This window comes from Littorina saxatilis, linkage group LG5, assembly GCF_037325665.1.
Source record: "Littorina saxatilis isolate snail1 linkage group LG5, US_GU_Lsax_2.0, whole genome shotgun sequence".
NCBI classification, from domain to species: Eukaryota; Metazoa; Mollusca; class Gastropoda; order Littorinimorpha; family Littorinidae; genus Littorina; species Littorina saxatilis.
The window spans coordinates 30,549,876-30,559,842 of record NC_090249.1 but is presented as its reverse complement, the minus strand read 5'-3'; positions in this window follow the sequence as shown (position 1 = coordinate 30,559,842).

Sequence of the window (9,967 nt, the reverse complement as noted above, 5' to 3'; positions counted from 1 at the left end):
GACGTGTCTTTCTAATAAAGGTGTCAGGCAGACAGAGAGGTTTAGAGTCGCCCAGAGAAGGATGAAAACAACCTGTCATTCTACATAGCATACCCGTTCAAACATGATATTAGTCAGCAGTGAAAATTGCAGTTTTCATTGCTAGCTAATGCCATGTCTGATTAGGCGTGCTACCTTGATGATGATAGGTTCGTTGTTGTTGTTGTTGATGTTGTTGTTGGTTTAAACAAGAATTTATTGCGAAAATACAGGGTGGCATGTATAGTACGGTACAAACATTTTGTTGTTGTCGTTGTCGTTGTCGTTGTTGTTGTTGTATTCATCAAAGTCTCTCGAAATAAGGAAAAGGTTAGTTGAGATAAAATGTGAAATTGTTAATAGGAAATAAAGATCATACGACACGCCGGAAGTAAGATGGTAAGTGAAAGTAACTTAATTTCAATTATTAAAAATATCACTGCAAAATGGTTTGGAATAGCAGAGAATAGACCCTGGAAACAAAAATAAACAAGTCGCGTAAGGCGAAAATACAATATTTAGTCAAGTAGCTGTCGAACTCACAGAATGAAACGCAATGCCATTTTACTCGTAGCATCGTCAGGCCACCGCTCATGGCAAAGGCAGTGAAATTGACAAGAAGAGCGGGGTAGTAGTTGCGCTAAGAAGGATAGCACGCTTTTCTGTACCTCTCTTTGTTTTAACTTTCTGAGCGTGTTTTTAATCCAAACATATCATATCTATATGTTTTTGGAATCAGGAACCGACAAGGAATAAGATGAAAGTGTTTTTAAATTGATTTGGACAATTTAATTTTGATAATAATTTTTATATATTTAATTTTCAGAGCTTGTTTTTAATCCGAATGTAACATATTTATATGTTTTTGGAATCAGCAAATGACGGAGAATAAGATAAACGTAAATTTGGATCGTTTTATAAATTTTTATTTTTTTTTACAATTTTCAGATTTTTAATTACCAAAGTCATTAATTAATTTTTAAGCCACCAAGCTGAAATGCAATACCGAACCCCGGGCTTTGTCGAAGATTACTTGACCAAAATTTGAACCAATTTGGTTGAAAAATGAGGGCGTGACAGTGCCGCCTCAACTTTCACGAAAAGCCGGATATGACGTCATCAAAGACATTTATCAAAAAAATGAAAAAAACGTTCGGGGATTTCATACCCAGAAACTCTCATGTCAAATTTCATAAAGATCGGTCCAGTAGTTTAGTCTGAATCGCTCTACACACACACACACACACAGACACACACACAGACACACACACAGACACACGCACATACACCACGACCCTCGTTTCGATTCCCCCTCGATGTTAAAATATTTAGTCAAAACTTGACTAAATATAAAAAGAGTCCAGTGCCTCTTTAATAAATCTTTACAAAAAAATCATAATTTAAAAACAAAATTCACATCGGTTTGTTGTTTTTCTTGCTGTTATGATTCTCCCATGGTACATGATGGGGTATTTGGGTTGTTGGCTTTTTAAAATCTTGTTGTTGTTGTTGTTGTTGTTGTTGTTGTTGTTGTTGTTGTTGTTGTTGTTGTTGTCTTTTCTCCCCTGCCCCCGCCGTGTGTATGGTTTGCTCTTCATCGTAAGTTTTTTTTTTTGGTTTTTTTTGTTTGCCTTCGTAACCCCTTCCAAAAATGACTCGGGCCAATCAGATACAGCAGCAGAACCATGGAAGGCGATTATCCCACTGGCAGCAAGAAAACCCACAAAATGCCAAGCATACACACGAGACATGAAGTCAGAGATCTGCAGTCTGTCTCTTCTGTAACCAGTATATAGCGTGTTCGCTAGGTGTTAACAACATAATTATGATACAAATGCTACTAGTGCGGCTAAGTAGAAATAGTATACAATCCCAGGTTATCCGGCAGCGGCAGAGCAGCAACAGCTAAAAAGTCAGAGGTCGGAAATGAGGCGAAGCCTGATACACCCCAGACCCACACTTCTCCTGTGACACATGGCAAAAACAATAGCAAAAATTATCTGCAGATGCCAGACTGCTTAGTGTGAAGAGCGCACAATATGACATAAGGAAATAACGTTTTTTGTCCTTGTTTGTTTGGTCTCGGCTAACCAACAATAGTGTACCGTATTTCTTCCAGCCAAGCTATCGAGAGTGCAGAAATGTCACAAATCAGGCTAATCTCACAACACTGACGGATGCAGATGTGTAGTCTGCCTTTTTAGGTCTGCAGAAAAATGCAATTGATAACTAACGACAAATTTGGTATCTTTGCTTGTGAGTTGAATGTTGTGTTCGAGTTCGGCGTCCAAGAACCACACCACAAATCTCATACCGCACCCTAAAACGCCCACACCCAAGTGCACATAGCTGCAGAGTTTCAGTGTTGAGAGGTCGGGGGGGGGGGGGAGGGGAGGGGGGAGGGGGGAGGGGGGAGGGGGGGATTAAAACTGTGTCCTGTTTTGTTTTAGACAAGAAGCACCTGAACTAAAAAAAAATAAAATAAAAAAAAAGACATTTAAAAGTGTTCGGAAATCTTAACACGCACAGCCCCTTTAAACCAGATAGAGGAAAAAAATAAGAGTGAAAGGTAACAGTGCGGGCACACCGGCGTGCCCCTCAAACACAGACAGCGACAGAAAACAACAATGATTGTGTTCATTGTCTGAGGCGAGGAATAAGATACGGTTTGCGCAACACAAAACCAGATTTTGCCATGGAATTAAAGCCTGCATCAAATAACTGCGGAGATAGACAACACAAACACCAGCCTCAGACAAAAAGGGTCTGCTTTTTCTCCCCGACCCTCATTCAACCCACCCCCTAAGAATTATTAACTTCTTGTTGCACGTGCCAAACAGGTCAAAGCCGGGTGGGGTGAATTGGTATCAAGTTACGTTTGTGCACACCATTTTTTGCTCCGGTTGCGAGTCCTCTTGTACAAGTTGTCTAATAATTATTGAGAATTAGTATTTTGCTTGTAGTTACTGTAACATTAGCAGCACAGAGATGTTTCTGGTATGTAATGAAAGAAGACTGTTTTCTCTACTTACGCAATCAAATGATATAAAGGTATCTCGTCTGTCCTGTTCTCAGTTTAACAATGACCCCAGGAGACATCAGCGCTGAGCTGCACGAACCGAAAGTGGGTGCCACCCAAACGGGAGAGAACAAACCGAGGGTCTGATTCGTTGAAATCACAACAAACCTCAATTTCTACCAATCCAACACCGCGGATGACTCCTACCCGATTGGTCACTTTCTCGTGCACTTCGATCGGCCCTGGGCTCCAAACATTTGTGCGAAATTCAGTGTCACACCAACTAAAGTCAATGACAGCTTAGAGTCATTTTTGTTGTTGTATTTTTTTTATATTTTTTTTATTGATGATTATGTTTTGTTGCTTCCAGTGGTCGAGTACAAACCAATAATTGCAGAGAATGTAATTTTGTTCCTGCTATATTATATTAAAACCTTTTCAAGTGGGTTTTTCTCGAGGATTGCGCTGTCATTTTGGTGTTATGATCTATTTTGGCTCATTGCGCTTCTGGGAATCTGGTTTAATTTCATACACAATTAATACCATGAGAAAGGCCGGTGTATCAGGACATAAAAATAAAGTTTTATGTTTACATTTTGCCAGGGATTCTGATGTCATTTGCTTCTTACCTGTGACACCGCTACTGGAGAACGATATTTTTATTTTGAACTGTACTCGAACTGGGGGACACACACGCACACAAGCATGCACGCACGCACGCACGCACGCACACACACACACACACACACACACACACGTACACACACACACACACACACACACACACATCTCCAACGTACACACACACACACACACACACACACACACACACACACACACACACACACACAAAAGAAAACAAACAAACGAATACCATTTACTAGAGAGAAAAAAGAGAAGACCTGAGAAGGTAGACGGTGTGAGGATTACGACTTGAAAGGGGGATGGGGGGTTCTTTTCTTTTTTTAGGGGGGATGGTTGGGGGTGGGGAATGGGGGTTAAAGGGGAGAAAACACGAGGGACCGCAGTAGAAACGGGGGATTAAATAAAAGAGAAAGAAACACTGACTCAGTGACCTTGCGTGTCACTTTCACGGCTATATTTATGCATGGGTCAGTGACCCACAGAACACAGGGAGGTATGCGCCAAAGGTCAGCCGTCCCTCTCATTTGATAGGTGAACCTGGCGCCAGTCTACCTCCCCCCAGGTGTGATGATCGACACAGGTGCTTAGGAATTTACTAAAAATGTACTAAATCGTGTTAAATAGCGTTAGCTGGAAAATGGTCGCTATTGTACCGGTGTTTATGTGAAAATACCGGAAAAGTAAATGTCAGTCGGTCAGTCCCACCGGTTTTGTTTTGTTTGAACAATTTTCGTACAGTATTAAAGCTACTACATAACATTTTGACTGGTTAAAATCTTGTGACTGGCTTTTTTGTGGGAAGTGTTCTTGTTGTCTTTTACTGGCGTTTACAAAACATCTGACACAATCTCTAATACAGTAAATCACTTAATGATGTAGGGCGGGGATGTAGCTCAGTCGGTAGCGCGCTGGATTTGTATCCAGTTGGCCGCTGTCAGCGTGAGTTCGTCCCCACGTTCGGCGAGAGATTTATTTCTCAGAGTCAACTTTGTGTGCAGACTCTCCTCGGTGTCCGAACACCCCCGTGTGTACACGCAAGCACAAGACCAAGTGCACACGAAAAAGATCCTGTAATCCATGTCAGAGTTCGGTGGGTTATAGAAACACGAAAATACCCAGCATGCTTCCTCCGAAAGCGGCGTATGGCTGCCTAAATGGCGGGGTAAAAACGATCATACACGTAAAAGCCGTGGGAGTTTCAGCCCATGAACGAACAAACAAACTTAATGATGTAAGCTGGTCCCCCCCCCCCCCCCCCTCACCACTCTGAAGCCGGGTCAAGAATCGACTGGTTCAGTACATCCTACACCAAATTATAATAATGTGTTGCCGGTTTTGCTCCCAGCCATACATCCATCATAAACCCGGTCAAGATCGAGAGAGTGTCATTTTAAACAAGTTGAACATCTTCCCCAGCACCACCCCAGTCTTTCTTTCAGCAACCTCCTCTCACCCCTATTGAAAAGTGACGATTACAAACATGTCTTTCTTGTTGTTGTTGTTGTTGCTGCTGCTGCTGTTGGTGTTGGTGTTGTTGTTGCTGTTGCTGTTGTTGTTGTTGTTGCTGCTGCTGCTGCTGCTGCTGTTAGTGTTGATGTTGGTGTTGGTGTTGTTGTTGCTGTTGCTGTTGTTGTTGTTGTTGTTGTTGTGGCTGCTGCTGTTGTTGTTGTTGTTGTCGTTGTCGTGGTCGTTGTTGTTGTTGTTGTTGTTGTTGCTGTTGTTGTTTTTTCGTTGTTTTTTCGTTGTTTTTTCGTTGTTTTTTCGTTGTTTTTTACACATTTTCACACAATCTTTTATCCGGCCAGCGCACAACAACGAAAATCTTGCTTCAGTGTGGGATAGTCATAGGCAATATACGTGGATGGTACGAAGTGACACGACAAAAATCTGACCGCTGCTGACCTGTCAGGGAGATTCCTGTGGTACTCCCCCACTCCACACACACCCTATCTCCCCTACTCCGCCCACTCCACCCTCCCCCATCCCCCACCAATCACCCTTCTCTTTCCCCTTTTTGTTCTTACCTGCTTATTAAACACGTCACTTGTTCACCCCTTCCGCCACAGGTGAGCTAGGAAAGTTACAGTGTCTCATTATCCCCTCATCTGTATGCGCCTGAATTTTCACTGCCTGAAACAAGAGGCACGCACCGTCTGTACCTGGTGTCACGCTGAATTAATTCCCCTTGCCAAGCGTGCTGTGGTGTGATGTTTCAACATGTCGTATTTTTAAACGAGAGCAGACACTACCAAAAAAAACAAAAAATAATATATAAACAAAAAGGTTTTTTTAAAGTTCAGGAAAGATTTCGATTGAAAACAAATTGCACTTACACTTTTGAAACGGAACAAAAACGTTTTGCCCAAAGAAATCATTTATTAAAAGACCTATGTCCGCTTTGATCGCTTATAACTCCGGTATTTGTTGGCCGATTTGGCTCAAATTTAGCATGACATACGCCATCGCAAAAGGATGTGTATCTGTGGAGAAACTACGGAGAGGAGATGAACACCTCCGTCATGAAGCTTGTTACACGCACTGCTAATCCCATGAAAAAGCCAGAATGTCTACACGGGAAGCAAATTAAAGTATCTTCGATTAACCTGGGCGCATTTTGACAATGTTTGTGAATTCAAAATTAATTTCTATGATAATTCATAAAATCAAACAGAAAGAAGAGAACGAATTTTGCCGGAAAACAGGCTGGCGATAGCTGACAAAGTTGCTTGCTGAGGCAGAAAACATCATCAGTGAAAGAAACTCCACAAGCGGTGTGCTAATTAGCAAAAAAATGACGGAGGATCTGACTTTCATCTGTCTGCAACGCACGTAGCCTTTTGCCGAAGGGATCATGGGGGTGTATGTGTGAGGCCTGTTGGAAGTGAGCGAGAGGCTGATGAGGCCCATTCTGGAATTTCTCTTGGAACATCAGTGGTCTGTACCGAGAACTGCTTTTGGTGAACTCAGTGATGCCGGTACTGATAAGAACCGAAGGAGAAGGCAGCAGCAGCAACTTGACAGGGGAACTCGTTGATAACCACACTGTCAAAGAAGAGTTTCTAAAAAAAATAAAAAGGAGTTCTAAGCAGTTAAACAGACGAATAATATCGGTTTTTTTATTAACGAGAAACGGCAAACAGCACCCTATTGATCAGCGCCGTTTTTAGAGAGAAGGGTGCTTCATCGGCAACTGCCGTAACTCGCAAAATGGCTGAGACTGACTTTTAGGATTTCACAATAGAATATGTTTAGTTTCACATTGCAGGAACAGAGTCAATGCCTGTTTGTCTATGTTGTGTTTGCGGGACTGATATTTCATCGGCACCGATTTTTGCCGGGACTCTGACCGAACTCCTCATTATTTTTGCGGAAACTGCTTCATCCGGGCTAAATGGCTCTGCCTGTCTAAGTCTGCATCCGTGTGGGTGTGATTTAACACAAAGTCGTCGCAGTCAAGTACCCTTACACTTTTTAAAGCTATTAAATCGAGACAGAAAATTACGTCATTTAAAATGTCATCACGAGAGAAATGCGTAAAATCAAGACTGTTAGACAGGTACCCCCCCCCCCCCCTTTCACCCACACACACTGACAAGACTCCACAGCATTCAACATAAATTAGAGGCATCGCTCGGCAATAACATGCCTTGATGCCTCCATTCTAGACAGAACGAGCAGATACGTGCGACAGACAGGCCGTAACATGCATGATGGAGTAGCGACCGCCTGCAGTTCTCAGACCGATACACTTTCAGCTAAAGCCCGCATCACACGCGCGCTCCTTCCCGGCAGTCTCAGAAGCAGTATCAGTAATGTACGCGATTCCAGCCGACTCGATAAGAGCAACGAGACTTGGCGTGAGTCTAGACTGACACCGCGAGGACAAGACAACCTTTGTTTGAACTCAGCATACATGTGCTCATGCAGCTGCGATTGAACTACAGATCCACAGTACTCTGCAGGTGACCACTGTCATCGCAACTGGAGGAAGGCGAGGTTTCCACTGAGACAAGATAGCGACTCCTTGCAAATTTTAACATCAAACGTTAACATATTTATCCTCTTCGGATGGTGTAAATGTGACACAAATCCCATTTAAACCAGGCAACTGACCCGCCCCATAACCGTAAATTCTGACATTTCCCCACAGCGCTGTCAAGATTTTCTTCGCCAATGACTGAGCAGCCAGTAGATTTCTGGAACGCTAAAATAACACAGATAGTGATTTTTACAAACACTCGAAGCATAAAGTGTCTGAGTCAGCAACAGATGGCCATGATGTGTTTTGCTCGATGGAATTACTATGCAAGCACTTTACTTCTGAGGGCGGATTCCTGAATCTATTGCGGTACGGTTTCGGCTTGCGTTGAAGAAGTAGACACACAAATGAAAGTAAAACAAATGTCTCGGTTTGGGGGTGTACTCGATACCATCAGTAAGCCACTGGACGAACGACCAATGTTTTCGGTATGGGCCTGTGAAGGTTGGCTTGTTTGTGTTGCTATCCGCGTAGCGCCCGTATTCGTTTTCACGTTGATACAGAGACTGGGACAGAAATATTCCCACAACATGTCAAACACCGAGACATACACAACCGCACAATTCACCAAAACTGACATGGTCATGGTGACTATATTTAAATACAAAGAAAGCACACCAGTAACCAGGTTAGGTACGTTTATAATATCTATAATCAATATTTCGTAATTTCAAGAAAATTTTGTTTTACAATTATTTTGGTAAAAAGATTTGTAATGGTGACTATAATTATGTATATAGCGGGTGCATTTTGCTCCGAAAGCGGCGTATGGATGCCTGAATGGCTGGCGGTAAAAAGGGTCATATACATAGAAGAGCGTGGCAGTTTCAACCCATGAACAACGAAGAAGAAGAAGAAGAAGAAGAAGAAGAAGAAGAAGGGTCCATTTATGAATTTAAATTGTATCCAATTCCCAGTCGTAATAATGCAGATTTATATGGGACGTGCTTGTGCATACATGTATGCTTGTATGTTGTGCTAGGCCTGTGTGAAAGTGCAGGCTTGCCGCATGTCTTTAAGGGTACAAGAATGCACTCACAAGAGATAGGAAATTCTTGCTTATGTCAGTCACGCCAATTAAAACAAACAAATCCCCAATAAACTTAGAAGTCAATTTGATGGCATCACCTTCCTAGCTCCTACACAAAGCGGGTTTTCCCCAGATTCCGAACCACACAAAGGCTTACGCAGAGCTGTACAATACAAGCACGTGCCAAGCATAAACCCGAACTGCCTCAAAGTACCCAGTGCAACCTTCCAGGTGCACCCGCTGACCCGACCTCATAGGCGGCATAGATCAAAGGGCGGGACAGGTACAAACGGCAGGTGCCTTGCAAGAAACCAACCGTGCAACGTTACAGGTGAAAGTCAGACCCAATGCTGGTGACTAGCTGAGCCTGTTACCCAGCGGAAATGTCTGATCTTCCGTAATCCCTTGCCGGTGGTGCGTGCCACAAAAAAGAAAAAAAATACAAAAAAAAATAACAGGGTCGGATTCTGATTGGGTTTGACTTGCTTGTCGAAGCGAAGTCAGACTGACCGTGGATTATCATGCATAAGGCCTTTTAGTGCTGAAACAGAACTTTGGATTGGATTATGATGCATAAGGCCTTTTAGTGCTGAAACAGAACTTTGGATTGGATTATCCTGCATAAGGCCTTTTAGCGCTGAAACAGAGCTTTGGATTGGATTATCATGCATAATGCCTTTTAGTGCTGAAACAGAGCTTTGGATTGGATTATCATGCAAAAGGCCTTTTAGTGCTGAAACAGAGCTTTGGATTGGATTATCATGCATAAGGCCTTTTAGTGCTGAAACAGAGCTTTGGATTGGATTATCATGCAAAAGGCCTTTTAGTGCTGAAACAGAGCTTTGGATTGGATTATCATGCATAAGGCCTTTTAGTGCTGAAACAGAGCTTTGGATTGGATTATCATGATAAGGCCTTTTAGTGCTGAAACAGAGCTTTGGGTTGGATTATCATGCATAAGGCCTTTCAGTGCTGAAACAGAGCTTTGGATTGGATTATCCTGCATACAGCCTGTTAGTGCTGAAACAAAGATTTGGATTGGATTATCATGCATACGGCCTTTTAGTGCTGAAACAGAGCTTTGGATTGGATTATCATGCATAAGGCCTTTTAGTGCTGAAACAGAGCCGTTTATATTGGGAAACGACAAAGGACGTGTTACATGTTAAAAGTGTATGGGCACTAGGCCTGTAAAATGATTATTGACTGAAAAGAC